Below are 18,962 nucleotides of genomic sequence, written 5' to 3' on the forward strand. Positions count from 1 at the left end.
AGAAAGGCCATAAAAAGTGTGCTTGAAGGTTTCCTTGTGAGGACATATTTTAAAAACCAATATATTTTATGTTAAATGCCATTTAACTTCTAAACACTTATGCATTTCAAGTATATACTGCAAAGTAAAAATAGACAACTCTGTGAAATTGAAGCTTTTTAAAGATAGATTATATTTTTGATTAGAGGCTTTCAAAATGATCTTTACATAATTCTTAAGTTGTGCCTTGACATATGGAAGAAATAGAATCCATGTCTTAGACGTTTATTGTGTATTTGGAAATGTTCTAAGAAAACGCCTAAGGTTTGTCTCTCCCACTTTGGCCCATTTTTTGATTTGACCACTTATTTTAATTCAGCCTAGCACTGTGGATTTTAGTTTTGGCTCTTCCACAAACTAGTTTTATAATCTGGTGACTTCAGCTTCCTCATCTGTTAAATAATAAGTAACATTTGTACAGTGCTTTACGTTTTACTTGGCAGTTTTATTTACTTTTTGGTTGAACGGAAAGGTTCAAAACACATTTATTGATCTAGGCCTGGTGCTTTGCATTTGAGGTACAAATAATTCTAATAAATGTTGCTGTTGTTGCATTGTTTGCAGACTAGTTGAGGTAATACATACGTAAAAAGCTAAATTTGATTCTGTAAAGAGTTAGAGTTCTTTAGGGGCAGTAAAGGAGAAGCACTTAGCCTAACATGGAAGTTCAGTGAAAGCTTCATAGGAGAGAGAACCCTTTAGCATGATCTTGGAAGAGGAGGAGTTATCTGTCATTAGAATCAGCCTCCACAAGAGCATGGTTTTGTCTTCTTTGTTCACTGTTCTTTCTCTGCTCCTTGGTCAGTGCCTGACATGCAGGATGCTGGGTAAATATTTGTTGTATGCATGCATGAATGAATGAATGAATGATTCAGAGAAGAGAGGGCAAAGGACATCTTGGGAGAGAAAACAATGATATGCTAAAATTATATTTCCATCTTTAAAAGTCCAGTGTCATACTCCTAGATCACCTGAAGGAAGATGTTCCCAGTATCTGGTTTAAATGGATTTACTTTTCTTACACGTAATTGCTCAAAATCATTGTCATATATTAGTTTGATGGATCTATGTTAGGATCATGATCTTAGCACCATAATTTTTTGTTTTTCCTGGAGTTTTTCCTTTGTTTTTTTCATGTTGAAAGAAGCAGCATATGCCATCTTTATCATTTCACTAATGTCTTCTAGCTTCTTACTCATTTTATCTATTTCCTGGAATTTATGTGATTCTTCTTTGAGAAGACATTCTTTGGAGCTTCCTGATTTCTTGTTCTAATGTGGACTCATTGCTTTTTAGGTCTGCTGTAGAGCTGCATCCTTGGAATTTCTTTTCACTGGACTCCTGGGTTAGTGCCACCATTTTCTTGTATATTCCTATTTCCTTGGTTTTTCACTCTTGTTTCATATTTTTCCTAAACTATCTTCTTCAAGGTGTAAGAGTTAATAGGTCAACTATTTGAATCCTTGCATATCTGAAAATGCCTTTATTTTGTTTTCATACTTGGTTGATAGTAGCCTATGGAGAATTTTACATTGAAAGTAAGTTTCTCTCAGAGCTGTGGTAGCTTCCCTCCATTTTCTTCTAGCAGCCAGTGTTGCTAATGTTATACATAGCTAATGTCTGTCAGTCTTATTTATTTGTAGGTCTCCCCTGCCCCAGAACTTCTTAGACTTTTTTCTGTATTCTCATGTTTCTGATGTTGCATAAGGAACAAGACGTTTCACAAGGATGTGCCTGAGTGTGAGTCCTTTTTATTAGTTATGCTCAGCACTCAGTAGTTCCTTTCAAATAAACACTTGTGTCTTTCTTCAGCTTTGGAAAAATTTCTTCAATAGTTTCCCCCTCTATTGTATTCATTGGATGGTGAAATCTGAATTTTATTCTTTTTTTCCCTCCTAGATTTTCTGTCTCCTTTTTGGCCATGGGGTAGGGGGTGGGTTTTTTTCTACTTTATTTTGTGACTCTTCGAACTGAACTTTTTATTTCAGCAGTTATATTTTAATTTACAAGAACTCTTATGTTTTAGATTATTCCTTTTTCATAACATCTTGATGCTTGAGGCATGGATGCAAAACCTTTTCTAATCACTCTAAGAAAAATAAGTTTTGAAAAAATTATTTTCTGTTTTCTGAATCATCTTTATTTCCACTGGGGTTATTGTTTCAGTTGCTTGATCTTGGTGTTGCCCATGGCAGGCTGACCACCAGAAAGGCTGACTAGCTCTCATCAGAAGCATTGGGACGATGCTTTTTGCCTGGCAGGTATAATGTTAGGATGAACTGGCTGGGAGCTGCCTTTAGGGGCAAGTGCCCACAGAGGTGGTTTGTTCATTTTGTTAGCCATTCCCCTCCCCTGCCTTTATTGGGGCCTGGGGATAAATGCCAGAATGCATGTAATCTGTATGTATAGAGTAGGGATGAGGAGCCAAGTCTTGTTCTGTTTTCTTCTTTTCAGCTTCCATGGGAAAGCTAACCTACCTTTTCCATTCCCCTTCTCCCTCCTGCCCTTCCTACACAATGATTCTAGCTTGGAGCCCCTTTGGTGTTTACTTGGTAATCACTCCTTGTGTCACAGACCCCTTCTTTGCCTGCTCTTGCCTGCGACTCTTCATAGAAATACTTCCAAATTTATTATACTCTCCTGTGCTGATTCTTTTTTTTTTAATTAATTTATTTTTATTTTTATTTATTTTTGACTGCGTTGGGTCTTTGTTGCTGCACGCAGGCTTTCTCTAGTTGTGGCGAGCGGGGGCTACTCTTCGTTGCGGCGCGTGGGCTTCTCACTGCGGTGGCTTCTCTTGTTGCAGAGCACGGCTCTAGGTGCGCAGGCTTCAGTAGTTGTGGCACACGGGCTCAGTAGTTGTGGCTCGCAGGCTCTAGAGCACAGGCTCAGTAGTTGTGGCGCATGGGCTTAGTTGCTCCTCGGCATGTGGGATCTTTCCGGACCAGGGCTCGAACCCATGTCCCCTGCATTGGCAGGCAGATTCTTAACCATTGCGCCACCAGGGAAGCCCTGATTCTTTTATTAGTTTATTTATTAAAAATTTTTTTTCTATCAGTTTAGTGGGATTTTAGAAGGAGGAAAGACAGAGAATTAAACAAATTAACTACAATTTTCAGGTTGGTTTTTGAACCTGAATCAATGATATCTCCTCTTTCCCATCCCACCCACCTCCCTATGCATACTTTTATACGCTTAGGTGTTTAAATTAGTACAGCTACTTTGAGGAGTACAGTTTGATAATCTATTGGAAAGTTGAATGTATAAGTACCCTAGGATCCATCCAATGATTCTCCTTTTCCATCTGTACCTTATTCTCCTCTTCCATCTGTACATTACAGAAACCCTAGCACAATTGGTTAGTGAGAAATGTCCCAGAGTGTTGTCACAACAGAAAATTAGGAGCAAACTTAAATGTTGATGAGCACTAGACCCAGGACTAGAGAATTGCTACTGTTCTTTGAGTCTCCATAGTTTTGTAGCTCTTTGGTGAAGGCAGACTCTGAGAATAGCATTCTGGTTGAAACCTTTCAGGGTACCCAGCTGTGCAGGCGGAAATGACGTTAAAATACCAACTTAAAGTTTGTGTCTGAAAACACAATAAATGTCCAGTTTGTTATATATGAGAAATTTTTATTGTCTGCTTTTCCCAGGATGAAATATTGATATATTCTGTGATTGGGTGGGGAGCAGGGGAGGGGGCATTGAGGGAATACAAAATAATGGAGAGGAAGTTCCAGACTGAAGAGAGCAGTTCATAAGTTATGTATATGTATTTTCCTGAAGGCTTGTGGTGGACTTGTTATTTTATAATGGAAATAATTGGGAAAGTCAGGTTTATTCAGGTATCACTTTAGAACTGTGAAGGACACATTGAGACCATTCTTGGTAAATTCTTACCGATTGTTAGTTTTATAGCAGTGATTCTCAACTCCAGTGACAGACATTTGGTAGATATTGTAATAGCTATTACTGTAGTACTGGTATGTGCCAGGCACATTATATAGATTATTGCATTTAATCCTCATGTAAGGACTGAACAACTATGTGAGGCAAGAGCAATTATTGACCCATTTTCCAGATGAGAAACGGAATCATAGAGTGGTAAAGTAGATTAGAGGGAAAGAAAGTGTTGAAATTATAGCTGACTGCTAGAATTGAACTGTAGAAGTTAAAAGCATAGAGTCTGGAGCCCAGAATATCTTGAATTCTGGCTCTGCTACATACTAGTCGTGTGACTTGGGCAAGTTTCTTAACTTTTCTGTGACTCGTTTTCTTCATTTGCTAAATGGGATAAGAAGACTACCCTACTTCATTGAGTTGTTCTGAAGATTGTACATATGTGAAGTGCTAGGAACAGCACCTGGTACAAAAAAAGTCCTGTATGTATTTGCATTGTTATTGTCATCATCGTCCTATCTTCTCACTTACATAGATGGGAGTGTCTTTGCATTGTGTACATTATCAGATAATGTGTTTGGGTGGAATAATACAGAGGACTATGGAACCAAGGACAGAATCCTAGCATTCACCATTGGTACCTTGAATTATCATTGTTAATGAGGGAGGTATGTAAGCTCCGTGAGATAGAGCTTACATTTTTAGGTACAGTGAGAGTTTCTTTAATAGAATCAGGCAGTGGCTATTCAGAATATACTAGGATATTTTATTTTAGTGCCCTTAGAATTAATGCCTTGTACATAATAGTCTTTATGGTAAATGTTTGATTTGTTGTATTTTAAAAATATATATTCTGCCTTGATGTTAATTATGTACTACTTCAGACAGGTTTTTTTTTCCCTTAGTGAAGGTGTACCAGTTTCTTACTGATTTAAGATTTATTTGGAGCTTCAAAGTTTGATATTATTTCATCGTTAATAATAGACATCTTTTTGATATGTGTGGATTTCTATTCCACAAAGTGCTTTTTAGGGTTTATATTTGCCTCTGTGTTATTGGACTAATTCATGTTTGACTTTCCTAATCACCTTGTTGCATGTTCCCTCTTTGTGTAATAGATACTAGTTCATATGGGCTTTATAACTCCATATATATTGAGTGCTTTTCTGTTGTCTTCTGATCTCTTTTTCAGGACTCTTTTCATGTGGGAAAGGATTTTAAAATGTCTGCCCACTGACCATTTTCACAGTAGAGTATCAGTTCTCTTTCTCTTCAGATCAAGGGATTATAAGCAGCTTGTGTATATGTATATTTACATATGGTGTAAGTAGTGAAAGCTTTCATTTTGAATCACTAGTTGTCGGACTTTGTGATAGATTATTAATTTTTTTTTTTTGCCAGACATCTGCAATCCAGATTTCATGAAAGAAAAACCCTTCTCTGCCCTTTTGTGTATAATAATGGCTAAAATATTCTAGTTATGTTTTCTAACGTATGTACTTTGTGTTGAGCAGATTTTTGTTTCTCTAGAAGAGTCCCATAAATTTTTTATTGTTTAAAACCTTGGCTATTTTATATCCTGAACCTTCCTGTTTTTGGGTGGGATGAGATAGAGTGGTGAGGGGTGGAAGGGAGTTACTGAGTTGCTCTGTTGTTTTTTCCAGTGTTTTCCTCATGTTGAATGCCTAAGGGCCCCGTTAAATGTATGTATTGTTTTTCCCAAGAAAGAAGGAGTAAGAGGGGGAGAAATTTTGATTGTAAAGCAGTTGGAGTCTGAAGCTTGATGGATGTTCAGATAAAGCCTTGCATGTAAGCTTAAGTATTACTTTTGAGATTTAGGTATTTCAGAAATTGCTACTTAACTCCTCAAGTTTCTCTAAACCATTGATTTTTAGCAAGGGGTTTTGGTCACCATTGTGTGTTGATTATATCATGTATGTCATAAAAACTAATGAACGCTGAAACATTTGAGGAGTTCTGTAAAATTAGATATCTAAATGCAGTTTTAATATAATGGAGTAAACATTTATTGGCCGGGGCAGGTGGTACTAGGAAAAAGAAGGCAAAAAGAAGACTTTAAAAAAGCATTCATGTTCCTTTTTTTTTTTTTTTTTAACATCTTTATTGGATATAATTGCTTTACAATGGTGTGTTAGTTTCTGCTTTACAACAAAGTGAATCAGTTATACATATACACCTCATGTTCCTTTTAAAAGACATGTTTATTCTGCTTTTCCCGCCCCTTATTATTGTAACCCTTTTGTTTGGGGGCAGAGAATAAAAATCAGCTTCAGAGATCTCATGCTGTTAAATATTTGGAATAACCTCTAGCAGTTCTAGAGTTGGTCACCGGTTTGTGCTTTATACAGACCTCTTTTCCAGGAACCTCCCTGCTTTTTGGTGTCTACTTGAAATTTACTACATCAGTTTCAACTCTTGGTTATAAATTACAGAAAACTCATCCTAAACTGGCTTGAGCCAAGAAGGGAATTTATTTGCTCACATAACAAAAAATCTTTGCAGAGCTAGTTTCATGCATGGTTTGATTCAAGGTGAAAGGAATTGGATTCGTCTCTTTGTCCTGTTACTTCTGTATTGACTCCACTCTCAGACTCTTGCCTTATGGTGACAAGATGGCTGCTAGCAGCTACCTGGATTATACCTTTCTAGTTGAAACCCAGCAGTGTTGTACCTCACTGCTTCTGAATGGGTCATGTACCTTTCTCTGTGACCATTGGAATGTGATGGGGTAACTGGATTAGCTCTAGGACATGTGTCTAACCTGGAGCTAGGATGGAGCTGACTGCTAGAATTCATGACCTGAGGATGGGGAAGTAGTGATTCCCTAAAGGGAAATGAGGGTATGTTAGCAGGAGAAGGGTGAATGGGGTGTTAGAATGGCCCAAAATAACAGATATTTCTGTGTATTTACCAAACCTAAAATCAAAACAAGATATATCAAGAATAAAACACACGTGCGCGCATGCACACAAAACCCTCTAAAATAACTCCCAAAATGAGTGTTAAGTGTTAGAAGAGGTATCTGTTGACAGTGGCAGTTAAAACTGTGGGGTCCTCAACCATTTCTCCCTTTTGTCACAGTAAGATACAGTAAGGGCTGTATCTCAAGGAGCCTGCTCCTCTGTGTCAGCAGTAAATGTTTGCTGTAAGAATTCTGGAAGGTCTGCTTTTCAGGATTACAGATCCATGGTTTCATTTAGACCATGGTGGCCTAACGCTGTTTTTAGTTGTGGTGTCCATGGCCCCTTCTCTTAAAAGGATTTTCTCAACCTGAACAGGTACTGCTGTTCAGCACTATACTAGAATCTTAGGAGAGTGAGTCCTTTTGTGTGGAAAGTAATTCTTGCTCCTTATTTGGTGTCTCCCATACAGTGAGATTGAGTTCTAAGTGTATTTCACACATGCCTCTTAAAGTTCCAAGCCACAGCATTAACATGACCATGCACCGTAGGATTAGACCGTTAGAATTTTTCATAGCAGTCATGTGCCCCATCTTAATCTCTGATTAAATACATCATACACATCACGCTCCATTACATCTTTTCTAAATCTTTTGATTGGATTATAAACACTTTTCTTTATGATCTTTCCACATTACAAAATAGTCCTTCCAATAGACTTTCTCTTCTACCTTAACTAAGTAAATTAAACTTACAAAAGTATTTCCTTGGCTTCCCTTATTGGTAAGCTGCCCAGTCTTCACCTTAGTTGCTATATTTCTTGGCATTTCTCCCAGTTCTGTTTCCCTTTCATAAGTCAGACCCACCTTCGTGCACTTTATTTTTATATTGTACATTCCTCTCCTGGCAGACTGCCCGTCACTGCCAGATCTACGATGAGCTCTCCCTCCCTGTCATAAGCCTGACCCTTAGTGCACTGTGACAGTGGTTATTTGGAATGATGTGGTTTAGTGGAAGGACTCCTGGATGTGGAATCAGAAAACCAAACATCAGTTCCTGGGTTGCTATGTGTTAGCTCTGTGACCCTGGCTACATTGTGTAACTCCTTTAAACTTCAGATGCCTAATCCTAAAATGGACCTAATATCATATTACTTGCCTTATCTACCTTAGTGTTTTCTTGTGAGGAACAAAGATGATGAGTGTCAGATCATTTTGTAACCTATAAAGTTCTATACAAATGTAAATTGCATTTTATTACTATTAAGGCAAAAACTTAAAAAGATGGTATTTAGTTTTTAATTATTAGCGATTTAAGAATTTTATGATATTTGTTGAAATAGTGGATATTCTCTAGTATTATAAAAACATATTAAAAGATTACTGTCTTATACAGTGAAATATTATTTAATCTTAGGAAGTCAAGAAATGTATGTAAGTTAATTTTCCAGAAAATGGAAATTCATCTCCTTAGGCAGCAAATCTCTGATTTTAACAGTTTTAGATGGAGATCTTTTAAAACAGTATTGCATAATTCTTTAAACTTTTAGCCAGAATGTGTAAACTCCTCCCATTTTAATTATATAAATTAAGGGGAAAAAAAGTAATATGAGCACATTGTAAAAATTCCAAATAGTACAGAAGAGGAACTTAGCGTCTCCTTACTCACCCCTTAGTTTTACTTCCTGGAGGAGATGTCAGTTAACAGTTTCTTGTGGCTTCTTTTCGGCACATATATATGCATATTTTTGTTTTAAACAAGGGATTTATACTGCATGTGTGGTGTTCTATACCTTGCCTTTTTAAAAAAAAAAAAAAAAACCTTTTGATGTAGCTCAGAGATCTTCCCATACCAGTACATATAGGTCTGTGTGTATATAACAGAATGTATTTTTTTCAGTACTTTGGATAAAATGAGTTCCAACTCACCAATTTTTGTTGTTGTTGTAATCAAAGCTGCAGGAAACTTTCGAAGGTATGTATGGGTATACCTGTGTTGTGATGGCCATTGGATACCTGAAAAATGGAATTACTGGGTTAGAGGGCATGTTCATTTTTAACGACAATTCCTTTTTTTTTTCTTTTTGGTTGAGAGGGTGCTACCTAAGCCCTATGTTATTTTTTAGTGCTTAGGCAGTTTCAGTTTGAATTACGAAAGAAAGAATTTTGGATTTTGCTTTCAGTGCCTTCCTGCTTAGCTGCATGCTTTGACATCTCTTCATCTCAAAATTAGAAATTTTGACTAAAAAATCCATTGGGATTTTAAGCAAGTTTACATACCTATTAGCTACTCCTGCAGTTGCTGCTGCTGCTACTACTACTACTGCTGTAAATGATTTTATTATTACATTCTCCACACTAGCTTTACCTACTTTTAGTCTTTGGCTGAGAGTCTACTGTCACAGTTTCCTTCTTAAAAGTTGAGGTACAATCATACCATCTTTCCATTTAAAAATGTGTAGGCACATAAAGCAGAACTGACCCTAACCTACCTTTGCATTCTACACTGTTTTCCTATACATGTTACAGTCAGACACAAAGAACTGTACTGGATTTTGTTTATTTTTGTGCCCGTTCCCTTTACACATACCTAGTATTTCATTCCCTCTTTTTTCGCCTGACAAACTTTGTTCATTCTTCGAGAGTCAGCTCAAAAGTCACCTCCTCTGTGAAGACTTCCTTGGATGGGGAGAGTGGTGTGGTGAGATGTCAAGGCTGCAAGAACTGTATCGTTCAAGGCCTTGAGGGTTGAAGTATATGGTTTGGATTTTATTTTAAGAGTATTGGTTCTGATGTATAATCACCTTAGAAACTGCTGTCCTGGAGTGCTCCTATACCTAATCTTGTTGTAGCAGGCATTTTTCAATATTGTAATTATTTGTTCCTGTTCCCTTCCTTCCCCACTAAATTACAAGCACCACGAAGGCAAGGACAGTGTAACAGGCTCTCAGTAAATTTTGTTGGTGCCTACTGTCTGTTGTTGTGTTTGGATATTAAAGGAAATGATACCTGTAATGTGGCTGGTATAGTAAAAACGAGTTGTTGATATTATCATTATCATCACTGGACAGATAAATCCTTACTTGGGGAATAAAGGGTGATTTCTTGAAAGAGGTGAGATTTGATCCAGGCCTTAAAAGACCATGTAAGGATTACACTGGTGAGTTTTGCTCAGATGGCTTTCAAAACTTTATGAAAAGTCACTGTGCAAGTTAAAACTTAAAATTTGATAATAAAGTTTCTATAGTTGTCTGTCTGTATATGGCACTTGAAAAGGGGAACTATGTCTCATTTTCTGGTTTGTTTCCTTAATAGATAGTAAGTACTAAATATAGAATTAATGTATTATTTTATATGCATAAATAATTATGTCAAACAGGCAGGATTTAGCTAAGATTGTCAAAGATTCATTTTTAGAAAGTTAAAATTCTTAATTTTGTATGAACTTACAAAGCCTCCCTTGAATTTGTTTTTACTAAAGTAAAAACATTAAGGCAGTACGTGTATTTTAAAACAGCTTGTGCATGTGCTCTTGAGACTCCTTGGTGGGTGCATTTTTATCAAAACCATATACACAGTGACATATTAAATGTATCATATTATTGTACTAATCATATGACTCTAGAAACAAAAGTAACCAGAGGACTAAAGCCTATCAAAACCATCTTTTTGTTTTTGTACAATGGGATTCTTTTTAAATTTGCCAGTGAATTCATACCAGTATTGAAACCAGATGTAGACTTCCGTCTTTTAATGTATTAGCTCAGCTATAAAGTCTTATTTCCATCTCTGATTACTGAATATTTCATTCATGGTGTAGTATCTCTCTCCCGTCCTCCTTTTTCTTTTTTTTTAAAGTAGACTGTAAAATACGATTCAAATGATTTTAAAATCACATTGCTCCATTTGTATAGTGACAAATAAAATTAAATCTGTATGGTATTGACGATAACCTAATTAAGTCCACAAATGAAGTACTCTGTTGATAAAGTTTTTCATTGGAAAGGATTCTTGACAGATGCTACTAAAAGAAGTGTTAGCTGTGGTTTGAGAATGGATCTAAGCATTTTCCATCTTAGAACTAAAATCTTGTGTTACCTCTTTCTATATAAAGCAGATCCTCTCTTTTGTGTTTTTCTTTTCTCCCTAAATATTTTCAATATAAAACTCACGATTTTGAAATCTATCTGATGAAAAGTCATAATTATAGAAATAAAAAAGATACTACTTAAAATTTTTATAGTAATGGGAAGAAGTAGTTCTCTCTGTTGCCAAAAAGAAATCTATTTGGTAACTGGTTGTGTTTGTATGCAAATGAAATTTGTTAAAAACATTTAAGATTGTTTGAAAACAAAACTCTGTTTAGGAAAATGACTGTCAACTAACTGCCTTCCCCCTCCACCCCAAATAGTCTGTATGTGTCCAAAGGATATGAAATAAACATCTAGATCAAGGCCTACATCTAGGAAGGCCTGCACTCCTTCCTTTCCTAGTCTCCATTAGTGACACAAAATACGTGTAGAATGGTTTAAATGTTGATATAGATATTGTTCTTTTCCAAAGTTCATTTGCTATCATTGATATTTAAAAGAGACCAAGTAAACATTTTTTGCTCCAAATTTGCCAAGATTTACCTGCATTTTGACACTTACAAGGCTGAAATTTGGCCCATCACTTTTTTTCCTTTCTCCAAACTCCATTTCTTATAGAAGCCAATTTAATAAGATTCAGTGCACTTTCTTTTTAAATTTATGTACAGAAAACTTCACATTTTAGGGTGTACAAGTGTATAAAGTCTTGTGAGTACCACCAAAATCAAGATATAGAACAGACAGCCCCACACCCCCCAACACCCAGTCCTGCTGTGTGTTTATAGTCACCCCTCTCTCCACACTTAATCTCTGGCCACCACTGATCTGCTTTTTGTTCCTAGAGTCTTTTTTTTTTTAACATCTTTATTGGAGTGTAATTGCTTTACAATGCTGTGTTAGTTTCTGCTGTATAACAAAGTGAATCAGTTATACATTTACATACATCCCCATATCCCCTCCGTCTTGCGTTTCCCTCCCACCCTCCCTATCCCACCCCTCCAGGTGGACACAAAGCACGGAGCTGATCTCCCTGTGCTATGAGGCTGCTTCCCACTAGCTATCTGTTTTACATTTGGTAGTGTATATATGTCCATGCCACTCTCTCACTTCGTCCCAGCTTACCCTTCCCCCTCCCCATGTCCTCAAGTCCATTCTCTCTGTCTGAGTTTTTATTCCCGTCCTGCCCCTAGGTTCTTCAGAACCATATATATATATTTTTTAGCTTCCATATATATGTGTTAGCATATGGTATTTGTTTTTCTCTTTCTGACTTACTTCACTCTGTATGATAGACTCTAGGTCCATCCACCTCACTACAAATAACTCAGTTTTGTTTCTTTTTGTGGCTGAGTAATATTCCATTGTATGTATGTGCCACATCTTCTTTATCCATTCATCTGTCGATGGACACTTAGGTTAGTTCCGTGTGGCTATTGTAAATAGAGCTGCAATGAGTACTGTGGTGCGTGACTCTTTTTGAATTATGGTTTTCTCATGGTATATGCCCAGTAGTGGGATTGCTGGGTTGTATGGTAGTTCTATTTTTAGTTTTTTAAGGAATCTCCATACTGTTCTCCATAGTGGCTGTATCAATTTACATTCCCACCAACAGTGCAAGAGGGTTCCCGTTTCTCCACACCGTCTCCAGCATTTATTGTTTGTAGATTTTTTGATGATGGCCATTCTGACTGGTGTGAGGTGATACCTCATTGTAGTTTTGATTTGCATTTCTCTAATGATTAGTGATGGTGAGCATCCATTCATGTGTTTGTTTTTTTTGTTTTTTTTTGGTGGTATGCGGGCCTCACACTGCTGTGGCCTCTCCCCCGTTGCGGAGCACAGGCTCTGGACGCGCAGGCCCAGCGGCCATGGCTCACGGGCCCAGCCGCTCCGCGGCATGCGGGATCCCCCCAAACCGGGGCGCGAACTGGGCTCCCCTGCATCGGCAGGCGGACGCGCAACCACTGCGCCACCAGGGAAGCCCTTGTGTTTGTTTGACCCATCACTTTTTACCATTTTTCTCATCTTAGTGGAAGGAAGGAAAATGGGCCTCACTTGATATCTGAGTGCCACTTCATAACTATCCTATTTCTATTCTTCAGTTAATTATTTGAGTTACTCTACTGATGTTCTTTCCTTTCTCTGGACAGGGAACTACTTTTCTTATTCAAAGCCTAATTTTAATGCCATTTCCTCTTTCCTTCCCTAATTAATCGCTCTCCACTGTGGTTCCATTTCACTTTGAAAGTGCTTTTTATAGTAGTTATAAGTCTGTCTTTCATGCTAGGTTGGAGCTCCATGAGGTTAAGTTAGAGACATTTTAAATTCAACATAGAGCAGGTGTTTAATAAATGTTTTTTCAGAGAATGAATGTTTTCTAGGGCTTTTTGGAAAATATACTTTCTTAGATCACTGTTACACGTGGCTTATACTCTTATACATGCCACACATGTTATTCTCAGCAACATTGTGACCCGTATGGGATAATTTTATAATTGATACTTCATTATTTTAATTTGCTTTTCTTTGATAATTAGTGCAGTTTAATATTTTTCATGTATGTTAACTAGCCCTATTATAAGTTTTGTGAATTGCATATTCATTTCCTTGCCTATTTATTGAGATTTTATTGTTTTTCTTGTGAGCGCCTATGTTCTAAATAATTCTGTATACTAAATATCTTACTGTATTTGCTGTGAATATTTTTGTTTTCTAAGCTTATAGTTTTTATGTAGACAAAGCTAATAAATTCTCATAATTCTTTGCTTTTTTTGATTAGAAACTCTTCTTGCCTACTGATTTGATACTTACTTTGATTTTTGTTTACTTTTATTTAACTGTTTTTAAAATGTTTAAATAATTCATCTATGTGTTCTTTTTGGCGGGATTAAGCATCTGTTTTCAATAAAATACTCAGAAAGCTACCTCTGATGTCTTAAGTTAAGGTTACTTTTCAGGGTAGGTGAGTTGGCTTACTTGCTGAGTTCATTTACAGGTATACTTGTTTTGTTTGGCTGGCACACCATTTAAAATAATTTAGATTTGAATGCTAAGATGCGGTAGGCATTCTGCCTGATACACAGGGCTGCTATTCAGTTTTACTCTTTGTTTCTGGCTGGTATCTATTCTTACTGTTGTTAACCACTGTAGCTGTTCTGACTTGTTGGCTTTATGGCTCATGACTGTTCTGATTAGACATTGCTTTTACTCTTTGTCAAATACGTATTTTGAATATCACCTTTGGAACAAGGCTTACAACTCCCTATTTTCTTATATTGAGACTAATTCATATATTCATGTTTGTGACATCTGGCAGTGATGTGATAGTCTATAGAGTATAGACTATCCCACTACTATAGAGTCAGAAGACACGTGGGCTTGCCCCTTAAATAGTTATGTTTGACAGACCACTCAATTTCTCTGAATTTGTTTCCTCATCTATAGAAAGGGACGATAAGGCGTTTCTGTTTATTTAATTGTGTGACATGCACATAAAATACTCTATAACTGTAAAGTAATATAAAAATTTAAGTCAACATATTTCTGTGTTCTAGAAAATATTTGTTTACTTGTTTATTATTGTTTAAAATGATTTTATTGAGGGATAGAAACCTTTCATTTTGTAATTGAAGTTAAAAGGCTTAAAGTGCAGATACATTTGAGCCTTAATATTCAGATGGATTGTTAAAATAATACTGTACACAAATAATTTTAAATTAAGACTTATCCATGTACTGGTATGAATGATTGGATATTGCATCATTTTTTTTGATTAGGGGAAGATATGAAATGACCCCCTGAAGTAGGGGGAGAAAAGCATAATGGGAGAGGGGCTTTAGAAACTTTACACGTTTGCTTCAGATCAGTCCTCTCTACCTTTAATAATTCAGGGCCAAATACAGGCTGTGGCCTCAGGTATTCTTGTAAGCTTTGTAAAAACTAGGACAGTCAGTTTCTTCACCACTGTATACCCAGCACCTTTAACAGGACTTACACGAGAGAGCCAGTGAAGTAGATACTTGTTGAAAGAATAAAAATGGATGTCCAAATTAGTGTGAATTTATTATTTATTATAGTCTTTTGTTAAGAAAAGACTATGAATATCTTTTGTTAATTTGTTATAAAATCATAGAGTTGGAATGAACTTTTGAAGTCTTCTAGCAAAGCCAGACAGCGCATGAATCAGTGTAATATCTCTGGCAAGTCTTCCTTTAGTCTTGCTGTGGATTTGTCCAGTGGTAAATGCTTTACAGCATTCAATGCTTTACAGCACTGAAATCAGGTAGATCCTGAGACCTTGAAGTATAGTAGGTCAATTTAATTCTGAACTTTCTCTAATGCAGCTCTGAAATACAGGGCACAGGAGCAGAGACAACAAATCAAGGAGTTAATGAAGGATTAGTTACTTATTGGTTGGAAATAGTGGAATGCTAAGAGGATAAAAATTGAGGTCTAGGTAACTGAAGAGGTCAGCATTGAAGTAACTAAACACGACACAGTCTTTTGGACTGGTACTGCTTTTGTAACACCCCGAGCTCTTTAATCTTTATCCAGGAATGTGGAATAGGGAGAGGGGAGAGAACCCAGGCCCATATGACAGCACCACCACCTTGCATGCCTCTGCAGTGGTGTGGTGTGGTGGCCCGCAGCAGCACTCCTGCCTCCACTCCCCCACTGTGGCTGCAAACCACTAATTTAAAAAACTGGGAACATCAGATGTGAATATCTCTTTTATTTTATTAACTACAAGTCTGTACCCATTCATTAATTATTTATTGAGTGCTAACTGTATGCCAGGCATGGTTCCGAGCATTGTGAATACATCGGTAAACCAAAGATCTCTGCTCTTGTGGACCCTTTTCTTAGTGCACTACTGTTCAGTACAAACATAACATGAGCCACATATGTAATTCTAAACTTTCTAGCATCCACATTAAAAAAAAAAGTAATAGGTGAAGTTAATTTTAATAATGTATTAAATATATTAATATGTAATATTAATGTTATAACATCTAATAATATTTTATTAATATCAATAGCTTATATTAAACATTAACAGATTTTAAATAAAATAATATATACATGTCATATAAAAGTGTAAGCAGTATGTAAGTTATTAATGAGATACCTTACATTCTCTTTTGGTACTAGACCTTGAACTTTGGTGTATATTTTACATTTATAGCATATCTCAATTTGGGCTAGCTATGTTTCAAATGCTGGGGAGCTACTGTATTGGATAGTGCAGCTTCAGAACATACCGCTTGCTCTCTGTGGACCATGAAGTCAGACCATCTGGTCTGAGGTAGAGAATCAGTTCCTGGAAGTATTAGAATTTTCAAATAATCCAGACTCCTTACGCATGACCTGCGAAGCTTTGCATGATCTATACAATACTTTATGACAATATATATTGTTGTTGTAGTCAAAGGTAAACCACCTGGCAATTTGCTTAGAAATTTTAACATGATAAGGGTTTTGTTTTTTTTTTAAATTGAGGTGAAATTCATATAACATAAGATTTACCATTTTAAAGTGAAAAATTCCTTGGCATTAGTGCATTCACAATGTTGTGTAATTACTACCTCTGTCTAGTTCCAAAATATTTTCATCAACCCCTATTCATTAAGCAGTTTCTCCCCATTCCCCCTCTTCCCCTAGCTCCTGGCAAGTACCAGTTTGCTTTCTTTCTCTATGGATTTACCTATTCTGAATATTTCATATAAATGGTCATACAATATGTGCCCTTTTGTGCCCAGCTTAATGTTTTTTTTGAGGTCCATCCACATGTCCATACTTTATTCCTTTTCACGACTGAATAATATTCCATTCCATTGTATGTGTATACCATAATTTGTTTATCCATTCATCTGTTCATAGATATTTGGGTTGTTTCAACATTTTGGCCATTGTGAGTAGTACTATGAACATTCATGTACATATTTGTTTGCGTACCAGTTTTCAATTCTTTTGAGTATTTACCTAGGAATGGGATTGCTGGGTCATATGGTAATTCTGTGGTTAACTTTCTTAAAAAAACTTTCCAAGGAACTTAAATATTGTTTTCCACAATGGTTGCACCAGAAATGCATGAGAATGCCAATTTTTTCACATTCTTGCCAGCACTTGTTACTTGCTATTTTTTAAAATTTTATTATAGCCATCCTAGTGGGTGTAAAGTGGTACCTTATTGTGGCTTTGATTTGCATTCCCTAATGACTAATGATGATGATGTTGAACATCTGTCTTTTTATGTGTGACCATTTGTATATCTTCTTTGGAGAAATGTCTATTCAAGTCTTTTGCCATTGGGATTGTTTGTCTTTTCTTGGTTCTTTATATATTCTGGATTCCAGACTCTTATCAGATACATGCTTTGCAAATACTTTCTCCCATTCTGTGGGTTGTCTTTTCACTTTCTTCATAATGGCTTTTAATGCACAAAAGTTTTTAATATTGATAAAGTTCAGTTTTATCTGTATTTTTCTCTTGTTGCTTGTGCTTTTGATGCTGTATCTAATGATACATTGATACATTGCCCAACCCAAGGTCGTGGAGTTTTACTCTTATGTTTTCTTCTAAGACTTTTGTGGTTTTAACTCATGTTTAGGTTGTTGATCCATTTTGAGTAAAGTTTTGTATACGGTGTGAGGTTGGAGTCCAACTTCAGTTTTTTTTACATGTGAATATCCATTGTTCACCCAGGTTATTTCTTGGCATGAACCACTGCGGGATTGGTGGTGGTGGAAGCAAGCTTCTTCCAGTAGTTATTTTCACATTTTACATAGTCTTCATATTTTTATATTTTCAATTTTTACTGTATCTTCCTGTTATCCCACTGTGTGTGGGGCATTTGAATTCTTTCTGATTTTCTTTTTTTTTTTTCCCTTTCTCTCTCTCATCTAGAGCAATGTCCTCTATCTCTGTATAAATTGAGATTCTTTCCCTTCTCTCAACTTATTTCTTTGGGTTATGCTTATAGTGGTTATGCTTATAGTGTGAAGTAGGTTTTATTATCCTGAGCTATTGATATTACTTGATGTATTTAAAAACTAAGAGGATGTTTTTGTTAAAAATAGGGACTTTCACAGGTTGCACTTGAATAAGGTTTGTCAAGAGAGGTGTGGTGGTTAAAAACATAGATTATGTTCAGAGAGGACTCACATCTTGGTTCCATCTTACTTGTGTGTGACCAGAAGGAAGTTACTGAACCTCTGTAATAACTTCATTTGTCAAATGGTGATAATAATAGTATTTACCTTATAGGGTTGTTTAAGGATAAATGAGATAATGCATGCAGAACTCTTAGCACAATGCCTGGTACAGATAGCACTGCCTCTACTGCTACAACTACTAAGAATCTTTTTTCCCTCCTCTCTCCTCCTTAGCCTTCTTTTCTCCTCCTTCCTCCCTTTTCCTTCCCCTGACAGCCTTTGTTCATGTTCCCATTTTCCTCGTCTTTCTCTGACATTTCCATTTTTGAGTTCTCATTATTAGGGTCAGAAATCTAGAACCTGGGTGGCTTAGGAATGAGCTGGCTGGAAGGAGGAGGAGTGGTATTGGTGTGAACACTTCATGCAGGAGACTCTTGGCAATCCACCCTTTTTCATTTCCTCTCTTTTATGTAACACTGTTGGTTTCCATTTTCATCAGTAATTGGAGGCACCACAGGAAAGGGTGTCTGTATTTACTTTTTCAGGACAGATAGCTGCAATATTGCCACCTCAGTGTTAGATGATATAGGGAATAGTGATTTCTTAGGGTCATGTTGTTTCTTGAGATATGTTATATGTTAGGAATGACACTAATAATTTTGAAGAAAGAAGAAATTGAATGATGACATTTTCTTTCATCAGAAGTTCTCAGTACTTTACCTTTTAGCCTTTTCCTAGAGGCTAATGGTCTTTAGAAAGAAGTGCTTGTTAACAGTGCTCTTTTTTTTTTTTTTTTTTTTTTTTTTTTTTTTTTTTTGCGGTACGCGGGCCTCTCACTGTTGTGGCCTCTCCCATTGC

The 18,962-nt window shown here is 36.5% G+C and overlaps 1 protein-coding gene across 5 annotated transcripts in view; it reads left to right on the forward strand.

Moving 5' to 3' along the window:
• The window catches only part of STK3 (serine/threonine kinase 3), a 340,768-nt gene that overhangs the window by 86,177 nt on the left and 235,629 nt on the right, over positions 1-18,962 (forward strand). The gene's annotated exons all lie outside the window — the stretch shown is intronic.

The sequence above is a fragment of the Physeter macrocephalus genome, chromosome 15 (genome assembly GCF_002837175.3).
Source record: "Physeter macrocephalus isolate SW-GA chromosome 15, ASM283717v5, whole genome shotgun sequence".
In the NCBI taxonomy this organism is placed as follows: Eukaryota; Metazoa; Chordata; class Mammalia; order Artiodactyla; family Physeteridae; genus Physeter; species Physeter macrocephalus.